Below are 27720 nucleotides of genomic sequence, written 5' to 3' on the forward strand. Positions count from 1 at the left end.
AGATATCATCTCACACCAGTAAGGATGGCTACCATCCAAAAGACAAACAACAACAAATGTTGGCGAGGTTGTGGAGAAAGGGGAACCCTCCTACACTGCTGGTGGGAATGTAAATTAGTTCAACCATTGTGGAAAGTAGTATGGAGGTTCCTCAAAATGCTCAAAACAGACTTACCATTTGACCCAGGAATTCCACTTCTAGGAATTTACCCCAAGAATGCAGTACTCCAGTTTGAAAAAGACAGATGCGCCCCTATGTTTATTGCAGCACTATTTACAATAGCCAAGAATTGGAAGCAAACTAAGTGTCCATCAGTAGATGAATGGATAAAGAAGATGTGGTACATATACACAATGGAATATTATTCAGCCATAGGAAGAAAACAAATCCTACCATTTGCAACAACATGGATGGAGCTAGAGGGTATTATGCTGAGTGAAATAAGCCAAGCGGAGAAAGAGAAATACCAAATGATTTCACTCATCTGTGGAGTATAAGAACAAACGAAAAACTGAAGGAACAAAACAGTAGCAGAATCACAGAACCGAAGAATGGACTACCAGGTACCAAAGGCAAAGGGACTGGGGAGGATGGGTGGGTAGGGAGGGATAAGGAGGGGGAGAAGAAAGGAGGTATTATGATTAGCATGCATAATGTGGGGGGTGGGAGAAAGGGGAGGGCTGTGCAACACAGGGAAGACAAGTAGTGATTCTACAACATTTGGCTATGCTGATGGACAGTGACTGTAATGGGGTTTGTGGCGGGACTTGGTATAGGGGAGAGCCTAGTAAACATAATATTGTTCATGTAATTGTATATTAATGATAACAAAAAAAAAGAGAAGGAAAAAGCAGATTACTCCCTGAGAGGATAAAACTAACTGCAAATCAACGATTAATGCATGGTTTACATATCCTTAATTTTGATCTTTTAAAGGGTATCGGATGATCAGCTATGGAAGTACATTTTTCTGATAATATTTCTTTCTCTTAAAAAAACAAAAAAAGAGCAGTACCTGTGTGGTGGTCTCCAATAGGTTCTTCACAGTGGTATAAAGGGCATATCAAAGTGTGAGCAAAGGGTCTGTTTGTGTTTATACAGAAGATCAAAGCCTAATTTGGCTACACAGAAAACGAATTAAGATACGATATGAAGAAGAACTTCCAACATCAACATCCTCTGAAAGAGTCATTCCAGAAGATGATCATCAAAAAACTTCAACAAAGATCCTGGCGCTGTTGCAGTTGTAGCTGCATTCATCCCACCGGTTCCTGGACTTGCCATTGGAATGAAGAAGGAGATATCTAAGCTGGCCTGTGCATACAGTAAAACAACAAATTTAACTGGATCTATACTGTCGGAACTCAACCAAGAATTAGGAGAAGTGCAAGTTGCAGTGCTCCAAAATCGTGCGACTATAGACTATCTACTGTTAAAAGAACATATGGGATGTGAACAGTTCCCAGGAATGTGTGGTTTTAATTTGTCTGATATTTATCAAATTATTCAAATTCAGTTAGACAATATCCATCATATTATTGATAAGTTTTCACAAATGCCTAGGGTACCTAACTGGTTTTCTTGGTTTCACTGTATATGGCTGGTAATTGTAGATGTGCTTTTGTTATGTATCTGTATTCCTATTCTGTTAATGTGTGTACGCAATTTAATTAGTAGTTTGTTAAAACCTATACATGCTTACGTTACTCTACAAGAAGATATGTCAACGAAATAATCAATCTTTCCATGTTTTCTTCCATCTGCTACTTCTATAGCTGTTCTTCTTCCTTCCTAATTACAACCCTTAAATAGAATTTGTGCCTCATATCGAAAATTACCGAGTATCATAATTCTTCCAAGTGGTAAAGATACCTCAAGACAAATGCTTGGCATAGAAGCCACAGGGCATAAATCTGCAAAGAAGTAAGAAGATAACCTTTTCAAACAATATTGCTTCTCTCTCACTTACCAACTTTACATTTCCCTGTATGGCCCCAGAAGATGACTGGTTAGCCAGAGACGGGTAAGATTCCTCAAGGGAGGAACAACCTAAGACAGGCACAGTCGCAGGGGAGCCATCAGGTGAGAAATTGGGGATCAACAGAGGTGAGGCTTAGAACCTCACCCCCCCTGTTTTGAGAGAAATCTTTTGCATCCATGGATGTTTTGTTGCCCTTGTCTAGCTTGGATTAATACTTAGTCTATAGTCACAGACCTGATCATCTACATTTGCCCTCTTACAGTACTAAATTATGTTTTCTACCTTTATCTTTCATCTACCTACCACTTCAGCATTTTATTAAAAAAAATAATAATAAGGGAGAAATGTGGGATTCACATATAAATCATGTATAAAAATCAAACAAATAAACATATCTGACTTGATTGTTTATAGTTTATGATGCATGATCAAAACTGAAAGTTTCTGTGATATGACTGCCCTTGCACTGTTCACCATGTAAGAACTTATTCACTATGTAAGACCTTGTTCACCATGTAAGAACTTGTTTGTTATGCTTCAGAAGATTGGAGACTGTTAAGATACAGGCTTGGGGTTGATTAATGACTGTGTATTGTGTCCCCTATACAGAATTTTATTGTTGTTAACAACCATTTGATCAATAAATATGAGAGATGCCCTCTCAAAGAAAAAAAGAAAGAAAAGAAAAAAACAGATCCTTTCATTTCAACAACATGGTTGGAGCTAGAGGGTATTATGCTCAGGGAAATAAGCCAGGCAGAGAAAGACAAGTTCCAAATGATTTCACCCATATATGGAGTATAAGAACAAAAGAAAACTGAAGGAACAAAACAGTAGCAGAAGCACAGAATCCAAGAATGGACTAACAGTTACCAAAGGGAAAGGGACTGGGGAGGACAGGTGGGAAGAGAGGGATAAGGGCGGGAAATAAGAAAGGGGGCATTATGATTAACATGTATAGTGGGGGGGGGCATGGGGAGGGCTGTGCAACACAGAGAAGAGAAGTAGTGATTTTACAGCATCATATTATGTTGATGGACAGTGACTGTGAAGGGGTATGTGCGGGGGACTTGGTGAAGGGGGGAGCCTAGTAAACATAATGTCCTTCATGTAATTGTAGATTAATGATACCAAAATAAAACTAATAAAAGAAAAGAAGAATAGACAGGCAATGAGGTGGAGAAGTAGAAATCATAAGAGAAAAAAGAAATGTTAGAGATAAAAATGTTGTAACAGAAACAAGGAATGTCTATGATTGGCTTATTAGTAGACTGGACACAACTGAGGAAAATAATCTCTGAGCACAGGATACATGAATAGAATCCTAAAACTGAAAAGCAGAGAGAATATGACTTATAAAAGCAGAATATACAAGATTTATGGAGCAGCTACAGAAGGTATAACATATACATAATAGGAATAACAAAGAAGAAGGGAACAGAAATATTTGAAACAATAATTACTAAGAATTTCCGTCAATTAGTATCACACCAAATAGCAGATCCAGGAAGCTCAGAGAACACCAAACAGGATAAATGCCCCCAAAACTAAAACTAGGAGTTATCATTTTCAAATTAAGTAAAATCAAAGATAAAGAAAATATTTCTGAAAGAAGCCACTGGAGGAAAAACACCTTACTTAAACAGTAACAAAGATACGAATTAAATCTGATTTCTTGGAAACCATGCACTCAAGATAGCAGAGTGAAATAGTTACAGCACTGAGGGAAAAAGCCCACTAACCTAAATTCTGCACCTTGCAAAATTAGTGAAGAAGAAATAAAGATTTTCTCACACAAACAAGAATTGAGGGAATTCCTTGCAAGTGTATTTACTTTTCAGGAAGTGTTAAGTTATTTAGAGAAGGAAAATGATTTAGGTTGGAAACTTGGATTTACATAAAGGAAGAGCATGGAGGAAGGAATAAGTGAAGGCAAATTAAAAACATTTATTTTTCTTATTCTTAATTGATTTAACACATCAGTTTGTGCAAAATAAAAATAGCAACAATGTATTCAATTATGTATGCTTACATATGAATTGTGTGTGTGTGTGTGTGTGCATCATTATGCATGCTCATATATAAGTAAAATTAAGGATACAATAATACAAGGGACAGGAGGAAGGAATTAGGATATTGTAGGTACTCACACTACTTGTGAAGTGCCACAGTGCTATTTGGAAGACAACTTGAATTTGTTGTAAATGTATATGGTAAACCCTAGGGCAACCAGTAACAAAACATTTTTAAAAATATATAATTGATATACTAAGAAATCAGAGAAAATGGAATGAGAGCCACAAAAGGCAGAAAGAATGGAAAACAAAAACATGATCAAAGAACAAGAGCAACAAATAGGACACAGCAACAAATATGGTACACATTAATCCAACTGTATCAATAACCATGTTGGATGTCAATGGTTTATATATGCCAATTAAAAGACATAGATTGTCAGAGTGGATCAAAAAACTTGACACAACTATGTCTTATTTACAAGAAACCCACTTTAAATATAAGGACACCTAGAAATTAAAGGTAAATGGATGGAAAAAAAATATACCAAGCTAGAAATAATCAAAAGGCAGGAATTGTCACATTAATTTCAGGCAAAGCAGACTTTCAAGTAAGAAAAACAATCAGTGCATTACATGATGATGAGAGGTCATTTCTCAAAGAGGACAACAATTCTTCACGTGTATGCACCTATCAACAGACTATACAACTACATGAGGCAAAAACTGGTAACACCACAGGGAAAATAGATGGATCCACTATCAGAAGTGGCGACCTCAACACCCGTCTCAGAAGTGGGCTGATCCAGCAGGCAGAAGGTCAGTAAGGACACAGCTGATGCCAACATCATCATTGACCAACTCTGTATACTTGACATTAGACCCCTTCATGCAACAATAGCAGGATACACGTGTTTCTCAAGCTCACATACAGACTGCTTTTTGGACTATAAAATACACTTTAACACAATTAAAGAAAAGAAATCATACCATGTCTGCTCTAACCACAATGGAATTAAACTACAAATCAATAACAGAAAGATAACCAGAAAACCCCAAAATACATGGAAGTTGAACAATGGACTTCTAAGTAACACATGGGTTAAAGAAGATATACCAAAAAAACTGAAACAATATTTTGAAAGGGAAAATATGACATATCAAAATTTTTGGGATCCAGTGAAAGCAGTGCTTAGTGGGAAATTCATAGCATTGAAATATATATTAAAAAAGAAAAAGTTCTACAATCAATAATATGTTTCTATCTTAGGATACTAGAAAAAGTAGTGAATATTAAATTGCAAGTAACAGAAGAAAAGAAATAATAAAAATTAGAGCAGAAATTGAGAACTGGAAAAAAATAGAGAAAATCAACAAAATCAAAAGATGTTTGCTTAAAAAGAACAATAAAATTAATAAGTCTCTAACCCAACTAATGAAGAAAAAAAAGAGAGAGGACAAAAGTTACTAATATCAGACATTAAAGAGCAGACATCAGTACAGACCTCATGGGCACTCAAATAATAATAAAGGAATGCTATGAACAGCTCTATATCCACAAATTTGATCCCCTAGATGAAATGGACCACCTCCTTGAAAGACATAGTTTGCTAAAACCCATCCAAGAAAAAATAGGCAATCTAAATAGGCTATACCTATTAAAGCAATGGAAGAAATAATTAATAACTTTCTGAAACAGAAAGCATGATATCCAGATGGGTTCACTGGTGAATTCTACCAAACATTTAAGGAAGAAATTATATCAATTTTCTACACTCTCAGAGAACAGAAGCAGAGTGAATACTTTCTAACTCATTCTATAAAGTCCACATTACCCAAATACCAAAACAAAGACATTATGAGAAAACTATAGACCAATATTGCCCATGAATATAGAAAACAAAAATTCTCAAAAAAAGTATTAGCAAACCCAGTACTATTACTGACTTTCAGTTCCCCCACCCTTCACAGCTCAACTCCCTGAGCAGCCTGCCTCCCTGTCTGCAGAGAGAACCTGCTCCCCTCACCTGAGTTCAGGATTTTTCATTGACCCCAAGTGTTTTCACTGAGCTCACTGCCTTGTTTTGCCCCACTTCAGTCCCTTTTGCACACATCCACAAGGCTACAACCACCCTACAATTACGATACCCCTGCTGTGAATCCTTCAGTGGCCCTCTACGTTCAGGACAAAACTCTGTATTCCTACAGTGGTGGGTGTTCTTCCTGCCCAGCTTCACCTTCGCCACAGTATGCTCACATCCCTGGACTCAGTCTAAGAAACCTGGGATCCTGCTGTCCTGACATTTGCATGACCCTGTTCTTGCTTCTGTGTTTATACACACGCCGCCGCCGGCTTTGTCAATGGTGAGCTCTACTGATGCTTCAAGATTCTCTACAAGGCCGTCTCCATAGATGCCCATCTACCCTTTCCAAACGGGGGCACCCCATGTGCATTCTGGGCATAGACATGAGCAATGACTTTAAGGATCACTTCTCATCTGCCTCCCCTCTACACCAGACAGCCTTTGGGCAAAACCAGTTTGCCCTTAGTTTCCAGGACCTACTACAGTGAGACAAGAATGACTGTTGAACTTTCATGTGAGCAGAACCATTCACCTGTTCTGCATGCTCCGTTATGACCTCTTCTCTTCTACCCAAGTTTCTTGGACCTTTCATGTAAAAGCCCACCTGAGTGAAGCTTTCTTTATAAATTAATGCATATTTCTTTTCCAAGTTTCAGTTTGCTTCAAAAGATGACTGTGAAAATAACAAATAGTAAGCCAGTGGCTTTATCTCTACTTTTTAACAACCATTCTTTTGCCAGCCATTAAATTATCTTGCCTACTTGGTTTCTCTGGAATACAACTGTCAATCCTATCTTACTACTTTTAAATTAAAATAATTACACAGCAGTTTTGTTTTTTTTTAGTAACAGCGGGTGGTGGTGGGTGTTAGTCTGTGCGCGCTTAAAGGGAGGGAAGGTAGGTAGGGACAGCACGAATGAACCAGTGGAGCAGAATTATCATTAACTAATTTCTTTAGCTCTGTGATGTTCAATACAATAGGTTCTAGCCACATGTGTCTATTTAAATTTAAATTAAATAAATTAAAAACTTAGTTATTTAGTCACAGTAGCCACATTTCCCATTCCCATGCTCATCGGTCACATGCAGTCAGTAGCCGCCATGCTGGAGAGGGCAGAGCACTTCATCCACCACAGACGTGGCTACTGGACAGCACTGTCCAAGCTAAACTGAATCCTGTACTGTAAATGGACAGGTATCTATGGAGACAGAGAGTGAGACAAAATTAAATCCTAGGTTGTTGTGCATGTGATACATCTGCAAGTAAAATTAATAAAATCAGTTTTGTGAAATGAGTAGTGTCACTTCTAACTGTAAACAGTCAAATTCTTCAAGCAGATATCTATAAGCTCTTTATGGAAAACAGCTGACATTACAGATTCAGAGGATAATTCTCCCATCAGTGCATGCATAAATCTTCTATGAATGTTAATGACAGATACTCTTAAGATTGGCATGAGAATAATTTCTGTAGTATGGAAATCTATTTTCTCTCCATTCTGATCTACCTAGCTTGAAATTGTGCATATCATTTGCATAACTTTAAGTTCTGATTTATAATTATATAAAACCCACTTACACTTTGTTCAGATAGTTTTCTGGCTTTTATTCTTTATAAATGAATGTGATTAGCCATATAAAATGCTCCTGATAGAAAGCGATTCTCTTTTTCTACAAAATGGAGTCCACACAAGTTCTAAGGAGAAATGCTTCATTTTGCTGACATTCGGTTTTTACCTGGCCCTCCCTTTCTGTCTGTACTGCAGCTTGGTCATACACAGACTTAACATAAGAGATATGAGGAGAACTCATAGGAATGAAAAGTAGTTTATTTCAAAATGAATAATAAATCAAGGTAAAACACAGAAGCTCACAGACACAGTTCAAAGCTGTTGTTCTGAGGCTGGGTGTGGTTCCCCGAGAAGGAGCTTGGTAGAATCCCTCTCCCTGCTTGGGGGCTCTGCCTCTATAAGGAATCCTGCAAAGCAAGCCTGAACACTATTTTTGCTTTTTGCCTTTTTTCTTCCAGCCAGTGAGAACAGAGGCTAATGTGGGTCTTCTGTAAAAGTGGCATGGTGTGCTGTGAACTTGGGAGAGCAGGGTCGCTGTAACAGCACAGAGGGGGTGGGGGGCTGTGGGAAACCACACCAGGCTTGAGTCCAGAACAGAGGAAGAGAACCAGAATGGTAAGTAAGGATAATATAAGAAAAACTACAAGCATGTGCTACTCTCCTTTCTTCTCTCATAGTCTTTAAAAGTGATAAAATTATATAGGGTAGTAATTATAACAATGTGTATAATATTTACAGATATAATATGTATAATGATAATATCACAAAAAAAAGAGGAAAAGGGGATAGAGCTATTGAAATATCATCTCTGTGTTTCTATATCTCCCTGGAATTAAGCTAATATTAAGTGATTCTGAAACTGACACTGATAAGTTAAAATACATGGCAAGACCTGGAGCTACCTCTAAGAAAATAACTAAAAAAAAGCAAATAAAACCCTGAAGAAATTAAATACTACATTAGAATATTCATTCAATGAAAAAGAAAAAAAGTAAAAGAAAAACAGAGCAAAAAAAGGAGACATATAGAAAACAAAAAGTAAAATGGCAGATGTAAATCCAGCAATATTAATAACACTGAGTGTGAATGTAGTACACAACCCAATCAATAGATATCAGACTGGATAAAAAAACAGAACAAGATACGAGTGTGAAAGGGACACACTTTGGATTCATAGAAACAGATAGGAAGTAAGAGATAGGAAAGTGGAATCCAATGCAGCCACAGAAAAGCTGGTGTGGGTATTAGAACATCAGACAACAAGGTCTTTAAAACAAAAAGTGCTACTACAGATCATGAGAAATTCATGATAAAAGGGCCAATCCATCAGGAATATACGACAATCACAAGACTTACTGCCTAGGCACAGAGCACCAAGGCACAGAAGGGAGCGTGACAACCATTCAAGAGCAACAGGTCACACGGCTGGGAGCTTCGGCGCCTCGGTTCCAATGACAAAACAACTAGGCGGAGGACGGAGGCAGCCGGGGACTAGCCCGACCGCTCTCCTGGGCCTCGGGGGGTCCTCCGCAAACAGCAGCGGTGCGCACATCCTTCTCAAGCATGCGTGGCTTGTCCTCCAAAACAGACTACATACTAGGCCATAAAGTAAACATCTGTGACTGTAAGTAGACTGAAATAGCAAATGGTGTGTTCTCTAATCTTTAGAGAATTAGAAATTAGAAATCAATAAAAGAAAGAAATTTGGCAAACTCACAAATATGTGGAAATTAAACAACATACTCCTAAATAACCAACTGGCTAAAGAAGAAATCAAAAGGGAAATTAGAAAATACTTTGAGGTGAATGAAAATGAAGATAAAACAGACTCAAACTCCAGGAGTGCAGCTGAAGTGGGGTTTAGAGAGAGATTTATAGCTGTGAATGCTTAAATTAAAGAGGAAAGAAGATCTCAGATGAATGGCCTGACCTTCTGCCTTAAGACACTGAAAAATGGGCAAACAAGCCCTGATGTAAAGAAGTGGAAACAAAGAATAAAGATTAGAGCAGAAATTTGTGAAACAGAAACTAGAAAACAATAGCAAAAATGAATGAAACCAAAAGCCAGTTATAATAGTTTATGATCAAAAAAGATTATAACTCATGCCATGAACAACTGTATGCCAAGAAATTACTTAGATGAAATGGACAAATTCCTAGAAATACCTAAATTACTGAAACTGAAGAACAAGCAATCTGAATAGACCTATACAAATAAAGGTGTCAAATTATTAATCTAAAACTGCCGTAAAGGAAAGCATGATCAGATGGCTTCACTTCTGAATTCTACCAAACTTTTAGGGGATTAATACCAAATTGTCACAAGCTCTTGTAAGTACTGTAAGAGGACAGAACACTGCCCAACTCTATGGGGTCAGGGCTACCCTGGACACCACAGGCAGTTCACGCTGGCACCTCTTATGAACACAGATACAAATATCCTTGACCAAGTACTCGCAAACCATGTTCAGCAGCATATAAACAGAATGATACACAAGGGCTACTTGGATTTACCTCAGGAATACAAGTTGATTAACCTCAGGAATACATCTGAAAAGCAAATGATCACATTATACAGTAAAAATTAAAAAACATATGATTTCAATAGATACCCCAAAAAGCAGTTGACAATGTCCAGCACTCTTTCATGAGAAAAACTCAACAAACTAAGAATAGAAGAGAACCCCACCAACCTCTGAAGGGTCATCTACAAATCCCACAGCTAACATCCAGCTTGGCGGTATAAGGCTGGCACTTTACCACAGATTAGACCTGAAATGAGGGTATCTGATCTTGCCACTTCTATTCAATAGTGTGCTGGCGGCTCTAGCTACAGCAGCTTTATTAGGAAAGGCAATTACAGCACCTAGATTAGAAAGGATGTACAACTATCTCTACCTGCACTTGGAATGGCCTGGCAGTGGATCTCCTAAACCTCTGTTAGAACTAATGAGCTCAGCAAGGTTGCAGGAGACAGGGTCCATACATAAAAGTCAGTATTTCCGTACAGGTACAATAAGCAAGCCAAATACGAATTTTTAAAAAATCCATTTATCAGTGCATCAAAAATAATAAAATACTTGGGAATACATTTTTTAAAAAGCAAAACTTGTACTCTGAAATCTACAAACTATTTTTGAAGAAATTGGAGATTTAAATAAAAGGAAAAAAATACCCTGTTAGTGGATTAGAATTAACATTGCTAAGATGCTATACTTTATATTGTTATTAATATGAATTAATAACAATTAAGACACTATACTCCCCATACTGCTCTCCAGATTCAAGGAAATTAACAGAATCGCAGCTGACTTTTCAAAAGAAAGTAACATGCTGATTTTAAAAGTTACACAGAATCGTGTGGAACTCAGAATGGCCAAGTCAATTTTGAAAGAGAAAAAAATAGAAGTACTCATTCTTCCCAGTTTCAAAACGTGCCACAAAGCCATGGTCCTCTGACAGTATGGTGACACATGGGAGCGATGTAGGTAAATGGAGCAGATCTGAGAGCTCAGAAATGGACCTGTCGGCCTGCTGTCAGCTGATTTTCACGGAGCCAAAGCCATTCAGTGAGAAAAGGACAGCCATTTCAAGAAATGGTTCTGAGGAAACTGAGGTCAGAGTGAAACATATAAACCCCAGAAGAAAACGCAGAGATAAGTTTTCATGACGTTGGGTTAGCAACAGATATGCATATATGGTATGAGAGGCATGAGCTATAAGGGAATAGATAAATCAGATTCCACCAGAGTTACATATTTTGTGATTCCAAGGACATTATCAAGAAAGTGAAAGGGCCACCCACAGAGTGAGAGAATATACTTGGAAATAGATAAGGGACTTGTATCTAGAATATACAAAGAACTTACACAACATTTTAATAAAAACACAACCTAATTTTTAAAAAGGACAAAGAATTGGAATAGACATTTCTCAATAATATACACAAATAGCAGTGAAAAGATGCTCTGCACCATTAGCTATCAGGGAGACGCAGATCAAAACCCCAGTGAGATGCCACCTCACAACCACTCAGAAGGCTGGAACCAGAGTCAGGTAAGTGCTTGTGAGGATGTGGAGAACCAGCCCCTCCTCATCTGCTGTTGGGAATGCAAAACGGTAGGACAGGCTGTCAGTGTCTAAAATGGGTGATCACAGAGTTACAAGCAACCCACAAGCCCACTCCCAGATAATGGAAGGCATCTGTTCACACAAAAACTTGTATGCAAATATTTATAGCAGCATTATGCATAATAGATCAAAGAAGAAAACCCAAATGTCCATCAACTGGATAAGCAAAATTATATGGGACAATATCCACACAATGCAATATTATTTGGTCATAAGAAGGAAATGCTGATCTGTGCTAGAACAAGGATGAACCTTGAAAATATTATGCTAAGTAAAAGAAGACAGACACAAAGCCCACATTACATGATTCTGTTTATATAAAAAGCCCAATATCAGAAGAACTATAGAGTCAGAAAGGAGGTTAATGATTGTTGAGGAATGAAGGACATGAGGTGTCAGGGGGTCATAGTTAAAGGGCTCGGGTTTCTCTTTTCTCCTGCTATATTGAGAAAAAACTGATATATAACATTGTGTTAAGTTTAAGGGGCAATGTAATGATTTGTTAAACTTACATATGGCAACATGACCACCAGAGTATGGCTAGCGCCGCCATATCACATCATTACCATATTTTTTGTGGTGAGGATATTTAAGATTATTCTCAGCAACTGTCAAGTATATTTTACAGTTACACATAATCATAATACATTGCTGTCTATAATCACAACGCTGTGCAGTAGATTCCCAGAACTTGCTCACTTTGTAACTGAAGGTTTGTACCTGTGACCAACAGCTCCCCATTTTCCTCAACCCCCAGCCCCTGGCAACCACCATCTACTCTCTCCCTCTCTCCCCTCCACACACCTTGCCGACATTTCCATCACAGTGTACGCCTGGTCCCTGAGGATATAAAAGACTAGAGAGAGAAGACAATTGCAGTTTTCTTGAAATGATTGTTACATGCCTCTTCACAAACCATAAAGTAGGTTTCTGAATTGAAGAATACCTACTCCGGCTCCATCATTTTTATTGTGCTTAAATACAGGTACACACTCCCTCACCATTTTTTTTGGAACAGATGCAGAAAATGCTAAGTTTTTCTCTTATCTTTGTATATCTATATAATTGAGAGACTTTTCACATCTTTATCTTTAATATGACACAGGAAGAAATAAAATATTTCTATGCAGGTTTTTGTACTGGTCCTTTCTCTCCAATTCTGATTTAGAACTATACCAGGACTAAGAGTCAAGAGTAGGTAGAAATCCTCACCAAGTCAAGGAAGACTTCCCAGACCAAATCTAGGTCATAAGTAATGGATACATAACAAAGAAGTTCTTAAAATTCAACATCATGAAACAACGTGTCTAAGAATGGTCAAATCTGAATGTGTATATAAAATGCTTATGGACCAGTCTTATTTCAGACCTATTATTGTAGGTAAATCACTGCTGATAGTTATCTTGGATGCAGTGGGAGTGACAGACCTGTGTGGGCTGAGACCACATTTCAGAGGCAGGTTGGACTGGTAATTTGAGACTAGACCAAGTCACCTCAGGATGGCAAAGGTGCCCCTACTCTCCTGACACTCAGATGCACCTTTAAATCATCATTTTTCCTACGGGGGGGCTGAGGGGAGTACTGTACCTCCAGACCAAACAGTCATTACCAAGTGCTTGCAGCTGAAACAGGAGATGAAAACTATTTTCCATTCTTAGGGTAAGGATTATTCGGTTGTCATTCTGACTGGGAACCTCTTTCAGCCAAGAAACATGCATTAGGTAAGAACAGCTTTGGAGGCATGACCAAGCACTTGGCATTTATTCTGACTGTCCATGAATAATGCAATTCAAAATTCTAACCTTCATCAACCTGTGTAAGAACTGGCTAACTGCTGAAACAACAGAAACCAGCACAAGTGCCTACAAAATACAGCCAGCTCTTTGGTGTGTTCTGTGGATAGACTCAGTTACAGAATTTGTTTGAGGCATATAATACATTTTATCTGATCTCAACACTGTACTGGGTACTTACGATTCAACTATAAACAACACATTAATTCTGCCATACAGATATTTACACTGTACTTATCTTGGAGTAAGACTGAACTCTGCAAGTTTTTTAATAGTCCTTTCTTCTCACAATTCTTTATCTTCCATTAAACTTTGGCAAAATTTTCGTGGAATGTGTCAGTCTGTCTCAGTCTTGATAAAGGCAAATGGGAAGAGATTAGTTACCATAACTGGTTCAATATCTCAAAGTCCCCAGAAGCCTCCTGAGATCTAGCATGATCTCCAAATTAAATCAAAGAATCCCAAAGGGTTAAAATTCAGTGGGAGCACCTGACAGTGTGCTCCCCTCCCTGAGCGAGGATAACACGGACATCATGCTCTGTGCCCAGAAATCTGTGCGGACATCTCAGACGCTGATTTCTCTCTTCTCTGCTCGGGAACAGTGACGGTGCTGGCTGAACAAAGACATTCTCAAAATGCAACAGTGAATTTGAGGGAGGTGGTGATTTGATGCCGGACCCCTTTTCTAAAAGGGTTGATAAATCTGGATGTAGGAAATACAGCTAAAACACAATGTAGAGAATCCAAATTCTGAAAGGTGAGGTCAGTCGGAAAAAATGGTGATTTAAAGTTCAAGGAAAAACTGATTACTAAAAAGTTAGGGCAATTTATCTTGGTAGGTCAATAATCTCAGTACAGAGAGGAGTCGTTTTAGTTCAGTTCTCCCTAGTGACTGTAAGGTGATGGTTCAGAAAGCTTAACCATTCTTGTAGGAAGAGTGCAACTCAGTACAGCCTTTCTTCACTTGAATTCTCCCTAAGGGTACCTCAGGGGATCAGCATTTCCACACACTACTTTACTTCTTCAAATGATGACAACTAATTTCTCTCATCTCTGACTATAAATTCTTTCTACCAGAAAAATCCAAACTGCCTAACTGCCCTCATGTTTTTTCTTCTCATACTTAAAACATTAGTTAAGAACAACCTTTGCTTAGTCAACCAACTAGTCTAATGACTCACTAAACATATGTTAGAAATCATGTTAACTGCTAATGCTTCAGAGATGGGTAACATATATTTCTTCTCCAGTCCAATATAGGGGAAAAACATATAAACAAATATTCAGAACCTAGTGTAAATGATTTAGAACTATACACCAGGTCTAAGAGACAAGAGAAGGTAGAAACACTGACACATCAAGGAAGACCTCCCAGACCTGAGCCAAGTCACAAGCACTGGATGCACAGCAGGTCAGAGACGTATGTGCACCATGCGGGGAGGCGGTCAAGGGAGGAAGAGGGCAGACACAGCATGTACTCTGGGCAAAGGAAGTGTGCATTTAAAGACAGTACTTCTAAAAGGCTGGAACTCAGCTTTCATCATTTAGAGTATTATGCACTAAGGTTGACATTTAAATACAATATTTAGGTGCCAGCGTAAGAGGAGTGGAGAGTGCTGTGGGGGGACAGACAAGGAGAGGCAAGCTTCCTACACTGGGGCATCAGAACAGCTTTGTGGGGGACACTGACACCCCCACAGAGACCTCTGTGATGTGCAGCACCACCCACCCGGGTCCCACGCTGGAAACCAGGTCACAATGTCTGGCTCATCCAGTTCCTGACTCACTAGTCTAAAATACCCTACAAATGAACATTTCAGCACGTCAATACCCCGATTAATGACTGCTGCAGTGACAACATCCCACTTTATAAACATCGTTTACAAGGAATTTTGAGATGCAGCTCTGCTCGCTTTTCCAGACTCGGCTCTGCCAGTATGTTCCCCAGACCCCACGGCCCTGCGTACAAGTTCTCTGGCCTCTGCCTGGAACCAGTCCGTTACCGCAGAAAGCAAGGCTTCTCCTGTCCAGTTCCCACTTACCCTTCAGTTTTCTACTTAGATGTGGTTTCTTCCCCAAGTGCACATCAGTGCCCACCCCAGGGCTCCCACCTGTCCTCCTGGTCCGCCTCCAGCTTCTGCCTAATGCACAGCCCGATCCAACCAGTCTCCGAGAAGCAGAGGCCACCCCTGTCTTCTGCACCCTGTATGTCTAGCTGCAAACAAAATTTGGCTCACAAGAGGGGCTCAGTAAATATTTGTTAAATGATGGACAAAATGTGAAACATTTAGCATCAAAAAATGTATTATTAAATATAAGCCTCCAGTACAAGTGTTAATAAGAACATCCAATATGAATATTAAACAGTAAATTAATTCTCCATCTACTTTCTCACTCTAATAAAGTTACTATATGACTTGGGATCATTATAGATCAATTAATGAATTTTTCATTAAGAAGCCACTGACACTTCACTAAGGTTAATGTCTCAAGTGATCATGCTTTGTATTTAAAGCAAACACCTGGGACCAGTCCTTCCCAATTTAGACACCCTTTAATTATGTTTATCAAACTTGTGTGAAACATTATGGAAGTAGGCTTTATCTCCACTTTGCAAAAAGAGAAGTGCCAGGAAAGCTCAGTCGTGCATATTCTGTGTCCTTGGGTAATAATCTTTTTGCAGGAGGTACAGACATAATTCTATTTCCGTTCTGCTTTGGGCCTTTAGCTCTGAAACCCACCTCGTCAGTGACCTTCTTAAGGACAAGTGTTGAAGTATGTGATGCTCTTTTGGTGTTCAGCGATGCTTCCCAGCGCTCTGAACTCTGTGTGGAGTGTGCAGCACATGCACATACTGAATGTGCCTTATTACAGTTGATTCTCTATTCTTATTACTTGCCTCACTCCGAGAACTGGCTTTCAGAACAGAGATCCCGTTTTACTCACCTCTGCATTTTCAGAGCCCAGCATGATACCCTGCACATAGTAGGTCCTCAGGGTATGCCTTTTTTGATGAAATAAATGGATTTCCTTATCACTTTTGTAAAGTGAATTAGAAAAGCATACTACTTGGCTAAAATGCAAATGGCATTACATCTTCTCCTGCTGAAAGATCCTTTCCTTATTCCTTTTACCCTAGAAGGTAAAGTCCAAACCCTCCAGCAGGGGTTTGAGATGCTTCTTGACCTGGCTCCTGCCCTCTGGTCCTGAGTTCCCCACCAGATCTTAAAGGATATCCCTAAAAGATATCCCAATCTCCTTCCTTCCCTCTTCTGGCTGGAAACTGTTTTTCTTTTAAAACCCAGGTAAGATGAGAAAATTTCAGGAAATCTTTCCTGACCCCTTCCCCCAAACCCCACTCCCACCCCTCCTCTCCAGGATGCGCACCACCCCCTGTACCCGAGGATCACCCCCGTTCTCACGTGCCGCACGCAGCAGGTGTGTTTGAGGGGTTCAGCATCTCCCCTTTCCTTATGTCCCAGGAGCTCCAGCCTCTGCTTTTTCATCTCCTCATTCCCAGTGCTTGGTGCATAATTGGCGCTCAAAGCCACTGGCTAAATTCAGCTGAGGAGTCAACGTTAAGACACTGGGTTAAAATGTCCCTTGAACTTACGGTTCCTTTTTGTAACTATACTATTACTCTACCCAGACGTAATTTTGAAAGTCAGGAAAACCCAATGAGCCCTTTCACCACACAAGGCTTTTTCTGAGGAAGCGGTATCCGGACTCGGCCTCCGCCCTCGGCGAAAAGCCGCCTGGGCAGCCCGGGGCCTGGAGTCGGGATGGCCTGGAGGGACCCCCGCGCCCCCCACCCAACCTCCCCAAAGGCCCCGTCAGCTCCCTTGCTCCCGCTCCGGGGTGGGGGCCGGCGGCCTCCCCTCGGCCCTCGCCGCTGCTTCCCCCCTGCCCTGGCAGAGCGGCCCGGCCCGCGGACCCTCGCACACGACCGGCCGCTGTCGCCCTGACACCCCCGCCAGGGGCTCGCAGCCCCACCCCCCAGACAGGCCCCGGCGCCTCTCCCGGGGAGGGCTCCCCCCTCCTGTCTCCAAATCCTCGACCCGGTCCCGGAGAGCTGAGACCCGCCCCCCGCCCGAGGCCCCTGCTCCCTGCCTCCCCACAGTTCCCTCCACGGACCCCCGTCTCACGGGCACCAGGCGGCCCACCAGCGCCGGAACGTGCCCCCGGCTCCCTCTGTGCCCCTCGGCCCGTCCCGACCCGGGGTCATGTGCTCCCGGACCACCTGGGTGCTCTCCCGCCGGGACGACAGCACCCTCCTCCTCCTCCTCTCACCTCCTCAGCCTCTCTGGTGGTGGGCGCCATCCTTGTTCTCTGGGTCCAAACAAATGCTCTTTCCACCATGTGGCCTTCTTCAATCCCCCATTTTGTGTTTTCACAGAACATTTTTGCACCGAAGGACTGACATTCATGCATTTCCTTTTATTTTTGTTCATGTGGGAGCTCCTTCAGAAGCAGTCCTGGAGCCCCCCAAGGCCCTGGTAGGGCACCCCGCCCACACAGGAGCTGAGGATAGTTGATGACCCAGATGGTTCTCACCCAAAAGTCACGTCCCCAAACGACACCAGGAGTTTCACACAACTGCAGCATCGTGGGGGCATCGCTGGTGACAATGGTAACCTCTGGGATATTTTAATGAAAATGTAGAAATGAACATCACAGATTGATTTTCATTTTTAAAAATCTGTCTTAAGTGGGGGGAGGATGAATCGGGGAGCACAGAAGATTTTTAGGGGCAGTGAAAGCATGATGATGGACACATCACATACATTCGTCCAAATCCCAAGAGAACCCGAAGGCAAACTATGGACATTAGGTGATCATGATGGGTCAACGTGGGTTCATCAGTTGTAACAAATGCACCACTTTGGTGAGGACATTAATAATGAGGGAAGCTATGCTTAATTTTGCTGTGAACTTAAAACTGTTCTAAAAAAATTAAGGCTTAACCAAAGTGAAGCTAGTAAAAAAAAAAAAAAAAAAGACCTAATTTTCTTCACACCAAGTTTGCACATTTGAGAATCAAAACACAAGACCTCATATAAACCCCCACACACCTCATTTACCTGCCTGTTGAGGTGCTGTCCTCCTTGGTCACTATATTGGAACTCACTTTATTCGAGCTACTGCTTTTTGTTAATTCAAATATATCTGACATATAGCATTGCACAAATTTAAGGTGTATAGCATGATAACTTGATACATTTATATATAGTAATATGATTGCCATTGTAGTAATAATTAGCATCTCCATAATGCCACATAATTATTTCATTTTAGTGGTTGTAATAATTAAGATCTAGTCTCTTAGCAAGTTTGATGATTATAATACAGCACTGTTATCTATATTCACTATGATGTGCATTAGATCTCTACAACTTCCCACCTGCTGCAAGTGGGCACCCTTAACTACCTGTCCTATCTCCCTGCCCCTTATTCCTTGGTTACCACCATTTTCTTTCTGTTTTTACGAGTTTGGATTTTTTAGATTCCACTACAAACAAAATATCATACACTAATTTTCTTTCTCTGCCTGTCTTATTTCACTTAGCAGAATGTCCTCAAGGTCCATCCACACTGTTACAAAGGGCAAAATGTCCTTTCTCATGGCTGGACAATATTCCTTTATATATATATATATATGATGGCCATTTTTAGGTTGTCCCGTATCCCGGCTGTTGTGAATGATGCTGTCACAGACATTGGGATGCAGCTGTCTCTTCAATATCCTGTTTCATTTCCTTTGGATATCTATCCAGAAGGGTAATTGCTGGATCACGTGGTAGTTCTGTTTTTAATTTTTTGAGGAACCTCCACATTGTTTTCCATAATGGCTGAGTCAGTTTACATTCCAACAGTGAACAAGGTTTCTCTTTGCTCCACACCCCACCAACACTGTTATCTTTTCCTTCTTGATGACAGGCATTCTAGTAGATGTGAGGGGATATCTCACTGTGAGAGGATTTGCATTTCCCTGGTGATTAGCAATGTTGAACAACTTGCAAGCACCTGTTGGCCACTTGGGTGACTTCTTTGGAAAAATATCTATTTAGTTCCTCTTTCCATTGCTTAGTCAGATTGTTTTGTTTTATTGTTATGGAGTTGTATAAGTTCTTTACATACTTTGGATAATAACCCTTTATGCCATATATGGTTTGCAAAGTTTGTCTCCCGTTCTGCAGGCTGCCTTTTCATTTTGATTGTTCCTTGCTGTGCAGAAGCTTTTCAGTTGGATGTTGTCCCACTTACTGATTTTTGCTTTTGCTGTTTGTGCTTTTAGTGTCAGATGCAATTGAGTCCCTGTTCATGCTGAAATATTCAAAGGAAAATCTCTGGCCCAGATAAATAAGACTTTATACAGATTATCTGGAATAGGACCTATTCACATTATGAGAAGGTGGGTGGAATAAGATCAATACAAAGTATTCCCACATCACTGCATCTTTTCAGTTCAACAAACGTTCTCTAGGAGGCAAGCCTAACGCATGCAGATCACTTCAGGGCGGCCCACAGCCCACCACCCACAGGACCTGCCACGTGCCTCCGTGGCCTCACTCCTCATGGGTCTTTCCCAAAGAAGGGGTTTTGGGGGGTTGTTTTTTTGTTTTCTGCTTTGTTTCCTAGATGAGGTATTCAAGAGAGATATCAGGAAAGAAGTGACCTTTGGATTGGAGAGATGCCAGCAAGGTCAGGAAAGGCCTCAGCACGCAGAAACTGTAAGGCGCCTTAGGACCATCTCCACGAGCACTTGTTATATATTCACAGAAATAGGTCTTAATATAAATGCCTATAAAATGCCTTTGGGAATGTATTACATATTCCAAATTCTTGGGAAACAGGTATAGCTAACAAAATAAGGAAGGAAAAAGGGACAAAGGGAAAAAGAAAAGTAGTATTTACTAGTTGAAATAAATTATTATGCTTCTCCAAATTGTCAATTTCAGAAATTAACTTGTAGGCTGTTAAAAATGGATATTCAAGTTTTCAAATACTTATGAATTGAGAACATTTTTGCAAGGTTCAGCTAAGCCCCCAATTCTGAAGCCAATAACAATTCCATTTATTATGCACGTCTGTGTAGAATGTACACAGTCATTTAATCTTCACAACTGCCTACAGGTTAAGTAATAATATCTCCATTTTACTGATGAATCATCCAGGCTCAAAAGGTAAAGATCTGCTCTACGTCATAGGGCTGATAAGTGTGCCTTCTGGGTCAGGGAATTAACTCTGAGCTGTAAAACAGCAGCTGGGACACAGCAAGATAGATTTGCTGTTGCTTATTTTCAAGCCCTACCACATGACCTCGATTCATATTGTGGTGTTGAAATGTGGGCCAAATGATTTGGGATTCAAATCCAAATTCGATCAGTTCTGAGTGTGGCCATCTCTGGAATGTCTTTGGGTATCAGCTGTCCCAACTGCAAAGATGGGAACAACGACAGAGCCTAATACTGTCGGATCATTACGAAGACTACCTAGCATAGCGCTCAGAACAGTGCCCAGCTCACGGTAAGAACGCCACAAATGGACATTTCATTATTTCTAGAGCCCAGGTTATGATTTAATTCTTTTTTTACTCTGTCATCCAAGTTAACTTCCTTTCAAAAGGAAGGATCTCATTTCAAAAATATTTAAAAATACTAATAACAAGGCTACAAATAATTGCTTTTAGGGATATCCTTTAAGAGTCATCAAATAGTTAATATTAGTGAAAATGATATAAATTATTATTTTGTGACAAATGAGAATGTATAGATTTCTGTCTCTAGTATTAATTTTTCTTCTTCTTTCCCCAAATTTGGGTCAATATCAAAGTGTTTCAGTGAGTCCTGGTAAAACCAATTATTTTGAGACATGTATGAGTCACTTCTGTGTATTTTAATTACAGTTCTTTCTCTTAGATCTCCTCTACCATTCTCAACACACCTATAGGCCAAATTATATTTTTAATCATTTGATCTTATTACAAATGATAGACTGTAATTGTAAAACAAACATCATATATAGACAAAACAAACCCAAAAACCCACCAAAAAGCCCAGAAAACATGGACACACACACAAAAGCCAAAAAACGATTTCTTTTTGAGCTATTTGATGAACCATTAAATAAAGACAAAAATTGGTTGATTTTCTTCGTTTTGTATTTCAGTCAAAGATACAGCCTATAATTCTAACCAGATTACTTACCAGTGCAAAACATCAATGGCTGGAGGACCAGGAGAGATTTTTGTTTTGACCCAGTAAACTCTCACATGTTTAAAAAGGAACTCAAAATGTATATTTTGCTGCACATGGGGAATTAAAATCAACTACACGTCAGGGTAGACATTATGGAGGCCCTCTGCTTTCCCCTTCTCCTGGGGTAACAGGTGGTAGATGAGCTCACACAGACGCGTGTGTGCATAGCAGGCTCTCGGAAGCCGTGGTCCTGCCCGTCCTCTAGCTGCACAGAAATATTCGCAACAATGACGACAACGCGTGACCCTAAAGGACGCTGATGGGTATGAGGAGCCGCGTGTGTGTGCCTCAGTTTCTTCACTTGCAAAATGAAGCAGTTCCTAATCTTAACGTGTGATTCCATCGTGTAGTTAATGGAACAGTGCTTTGTAAATAGCAAGGGAAGCATTTTTCATAGGAGCATTTGACACATTTAAATTTAGATCACAAACATGATAGACATTATGAAAATCATATCATACTACATCCTTCTTGTATATCTTTTGATTAAAAAAATCTACCAGGCAGAAGAAAAACTGTGTCTAATAATAAGCAGAACTTAAGTCCATGTAACAAAATATACCACTATTTACATGTGTGTGTATAATACATATAGCTATGCATATTATACATATAATACACTGTAAATATATATGTTACAAATATATGTTTATATATAACATATTGGAAATATTATATATACATTATTGGTAGTCAGTAAAATGTAAGTTTAAAATTTGCCCTGGGGCTTTTCAAAGACCCACTCTAACTAAACTATCCCTTTGTCTGCCTTTTATGCTCTAAAGCAATGAATGGTTATTTTACAGACATGCTCAATTTCTAATAGATACAGATTATATATTACTTTCATTTAGTAAAATATTCACATAAAGGAGCAAAAGAAATATTTGTATAAGAAATGCTACTGCAAGCACATGAAGGACCTGTGCACTAATTGTGTTAGACCTCTGCCACTCTGGAAAGCTGGCCCACCACAGTCACCATACAATCCACAGGGATTAGAAGTGTCACACAGCATTAACCAGTGTGGTTGTGATGAGACATACATGGGCTTCAGAATCAAGAGACCTGGGTTCAATATCTGGCTCTGTCACTTATCCAGCTGTATAGTTAATGTGAGCCAAAAAGCTTAACATCCATGGCGTATATTATCTTTATGTTTAAATGAAGCTGGTGATTATACTTCCTCTCCTTAACATACTGAGTGGGTTTGAGTTATGGAATCATTACACAGTGTTCATCATTATTAGAGTTGAGATGACACCCCAATATCAGGACCTATACATACTTTACCCTGTGGCTATTAGCTTTCTTCAAGCCCTCCATCCATACCCAGCCAAACTCCCAGTTCTGTCCATTTAACGTCCTAAGTGTATCTTGAATCTACACTCTCCTTCCATCCCTATGACACCTAGCGAAGGCAGGGTCTCACCTGCTAGCAGTCTCCTCCCTTTCATGCTGCTTAAAGTCACCTTGTAACAAACACGCCACAATGTCTGACCCCAAAATCCAGACTGACGATAAGTTTTCCTATCCCAAATCCTAAAGTGATTCCCTGTTAACAAAGATCAAGTTTTAAACAGGTACTCACAGCCTACTGCAGTCTGACACCCCGGACTACTTCTCCAGACCTCTCTCTTACCACTCTCAGACCCCACATTTGGGGCCTTACCTTAAAGCTCTGTTCATTAAGAATATGCCATACTCTCCCCTTTGCCAAGTGGCCATCTGCTACTTAGCCATTAAGAATTTACTCAGGGACTTTCCAAGGCATGCTTAGTAAGCCTAGAAGGCTCCCCCACATGCACATTACTTTCCATATCATCATGCACTTACTTACTTATTGTCTCTCTTTCTGGCAAAAATGTGAGTTCTTAATGAGAGACTTTTTCCTCTCACCTAGCACCCAGGACAGTGCCAAGCACATAATAGGCATATTGCTGGATATATACTATGGTTTCCACCCCAATCAAGAGCTTGCCCTAAAACCTTTTATAACAACAAGAAGCTAGACATTAAAAATCATCAAATTAAACCGGTAGTGAGCTAGTATATCCACTGACAATGAGCAAGATAATATTGCTCCAAAAGTGAATCCATTGTTTCTCTGTTTTAAAAGGCAATCTCTTTATACCTAAATATTTCAAAGAGATACTTTGAAAAAATATACTGCTTTTATTCACCATATCTAAAAAAAATTGCATAGAAGAAATGGTAATTATGTAGATATTTTATAAACTTTAACTTGAATGGTCATATCTTTTCAGGTAACTATTTGAAGGAAATATTAAAGGAAGGCAATGCTGATGGACAGGTGAGCGCTGAGCTGCTAGCGCCAAGTCCACCTGGTGGCCTTGGGATACAGCAACTACTGACCCAAAGCACCCCACACGGGGATTCCGATGGTTAGGAGCCCCACACACACTTCCAGGCACAGCTGCCCCCACGACTGAACCCATTCAGCTTGCCTACTAGCCTCTGCAGCTGTCTCCAATCCAGCATCCTACTAAGCCTGCTCATGCCTTCACTGTTTTGAATCCACTGTCAGCATGAACTTCACCAGCCATCGCCTAAGCTCAGACCAAGTCACCCCACCTAGATAACTTCACTGGAGCACATATGAGTTCTGAAATGCCCCACACTTTGGCTTCTGAAATATTTCCTTCTCTCCTCCGCTTGCCTGCATGCTCTCCTATGGTCCTTTTTCATCCATAAACTAATTTTAGGCCACTTGTCCCAGATGGGCTGATACCCTGCAGGATGACGCAGTCGGATGCTCTCCTCTCCCAGTCTGGCTCTTCTGAGGGGTTCTCACCAACACAACAGTTTCAGGCAGCTTCTGCTTGAAAAACAGTTCCCCTCTCCAGCCTGGACACTTCTTCTGAGCTGGTACATGTGCCCCCACCACCTGTTAGATAGGGCACCCGGGGGTACTGTGCACACATCGCAAGCTTCACATGTCAAAAACTGCTTCTTCCAATGTTTTTCATTCTGAAACTTGCAACCACTCACGCAGGCAACCAAGCCAGTAATCCTGGAGACATTCTGGAATGTTCCATGCTTCACTTCCTACATTTGCAAAAACTTTATTTCTTTAAATATTTGCAAACCACTATGTACCAGATGTGAAGCCAGGTGTAGATGCACTGCAGTAAGTGAGGCAGATGTTCTTGTGCTCACAGAATCTCCCCCCTAATAGGATGCACAGAGGGAAAGAGGCTGTTCACACTGTGTCTGCAGGAAAGACATTCCCAGGGGCTTGGCCATGTACAAACTACGGCACTACATATGGTGGTCCTAGATGCACAATGTACAAAGAACAAAGTAACATGTCCGTCACACTTTCTCACATATCTCTGTGCCATAGTCTTCCTGGAAGGCCACCACAGTTCTCATCAGGCTTCTGTTTTTCCCTAGTCCCTGTCCTACTCACCCACTAAAAGGTTATCAGAATAATCTCCCTAAACTTCTAAAGCTGACCACAATCTTATCATGTTAACCTCTGCCCATGGGGTACAATCTGAAGCCCTTTAATAGCCTGCAAAGACTTCATTGGTGGAGGCTCTTACCCTCCATTCCTCCCACAGACGCCCTCCTGAGGCTGTGCTGTGCTCCATGCCAAGCATGCTCTCTTGCTGCTGTGCTTCAGAACGTGCTCTGCTGTAGCTGAACTCCCCGTCTGGATGCCACTGCTTGCCCTTCACACTCACCCCTGCCATCAGTCACTCTGTAAAGTTGTCCTTAAGGATCCCTACAGTCCTATGGGTGCTTCCTCTGTCCTCTTATTCTACCCTGCTCTATGCTCATCTTATTACTTAAGGAGCCAGGCCATTGTTACAGGCTCGCCTCTCTCTCCTGCTAGACTATAAGCTTTTGAGGGCCACTACATATGGTGGTCCTAGATGCACAATGTCCAAAGAACAAGAGGGCTTCTTCGTCCCTTTCCATGTTTTTGCTTCCTACAACAGTGCCCCGCATGTCAGAGGCCCTAGGTAAATATTTGGTGAATTAAATTAATTGGTGGCAAATGGTCTATCTTGCAAAACAATACCAGTTCTTCCTCAAATACAATGTTAGGAAGTCAGAGCTCTGGAGGAACAATTCCCCGCCCTATGAGACCAGCTCATCTTCCCTGTCGGCATTCCATGCTCTTCACAATGTCTAACATGAAACCCCTTCTGAAAAAAATGGTAATATCACATTTCCTCCAAAGTTCGAGTCACATTCTCTAGGAAGCCCTCTTTTTCACTTCAACAGAAATGGTTTTTCTTGCTTTGGACTCTCAGTGTTTTCACACAGGGGCAGACATCTGCCTACACTCTCACTAAGAGCCTTTTGTGTGTGCACATCCCCTCTTTACCAAAGCTATTTGTGGAGGGCCTTAGCCTCATGAATAGACTCTCTCCGAGTGTCCACACCACCTACTCCACTGGGGCGGGTGATGGGAATGAGTCTGTCCTTCCGAAGGAGTGAACAGAGTTCCTGTGAATTCCACTCCCAACATGTGAACAAAACTGTTCTCATGAATTCAAATATTTTATATCTTCATCTTAGTTGATACCTCAGCACTGTCCATCAGAATCAGTCAATCAATCAATCAACCACTCTCACTTGCTCCTCCTTTCAGTTCTTCAGGGGTGTCTTCACCCCAGGCCCATTTCTCATCTTATTCCTCACATGCAGCCCCTAAATCTGGGCTTTCATAACTCCACTTTAATAGGAGCAAAAAAGTACCTTCTTTCTGCTTAATGTATGTAAGAATGTGTTCTAATTAGCATAGTTCCTATATTAATACTGAACAAAGGGATAAAGAACAGAAGAGAAAACCATTGGATAAGTTTAGAAAAATATTCAACAGATACTAGCATAAAAAGGATGTTTCACAATTTTTATAAATATAGGATCATATGGATGGCAGGGAAACTGAAGGGTTATTTTGTTCTGTAGAACGTTAACACAGTGGTTTAGATAATGTTAGTGGATATGAAATCATTGTGTTTGTGTGATTTGGCTTTAAACGCCTGAAGAGAAAATTTGCAAAAGTTGTAGCAGCCTCCCTCAGGCAGAAGTTCCTCAATCTGTGATAATGTCTAGTGACTCACTTAGCAGAGGATAAATCAACGCACCCTCAGGGAAGCAAGTGGATTTAAACAGAGTTAATTTAGGAAGCAAAGTGCTTCAGCAAATTCCAAAATTAATCCATATGAAGACATTACGTTTTTAGAATCTATGTCAAAAAACAAGTTCAATAACAGTAATGTAGAAGTCAGGGCGGAGGGAGGGAATCAAACTGTATAGGCCATAAAAATCCTTGTGTATCCAAAAGTTATCCTCAAAGATTATAGAGCAGAGTCACCAGCATGCATTATTTCAAACTGGTAGAAATAAAAGCTCAATTAAAAAAAAAAAAGGATCATTTGGGAAAGGGAGGACTAATTTATTCTCATATAAAGAATCTATAGAGACTTTTACACTGTGTCTGAAACACATTTCTGTCTTGTACAATACAGTTTATGATAAATTATGGTTTATGATAAATTAGCTCTTTAATGTGCACATTTCATCTAGAACACTGACACATTTCTCCTGTGGAGGTGGAATAAATTACTGCCCGAAGTCCCCAGGTCTCTAAAGCAAACTCAAGAATTTAACTGACACTTTTTTATCAGATACACCTATGCAATCTAGGAGAAACCAGACAGTGACCTCTTCATAGTCCAGAACTATGTTCTGAAGGCTGAACTTTCACATCTGAGCTCACCAAACTGCCAGAGACATAAGATCATATGAACGAGACACTAAATCAAATGCTTCCACGTGTAAGACGTGCCAGCAGCTTTAACCGAGACACGGCCCATTTGGCTCACTGTTATTTTTTACGTTATT

At 40.3% G+C, this 27720-nt stretch overlaps 1 protein-coding gene across 6 annotated transcripts in view; it reads right to left on the reverse strand.

Annotated features, from left to right (window-relative positions):
* NOL4 (nucleolar protein 4) overlaps window positions 1-27720 on the reverse strand; it is a 383263-nt gene that overhangs the window by 163843 nt on the left and 191700 nt on the right. The window lies entirely within an intron of this gene.

This window comes from Manis javanica, chromosome 9 (genome assembly GCF_040802235.1).
Source record: "Manis javanica isolate MJ-LG chromosome 9, MJ_LKY, whole genome shotgun sequence".
NCBI classification, from domain to species: Eukaryota; Metazoa; Chordata; class Mammalia; order Pholidota; family Manidae; genus Manis; species Manis javanica.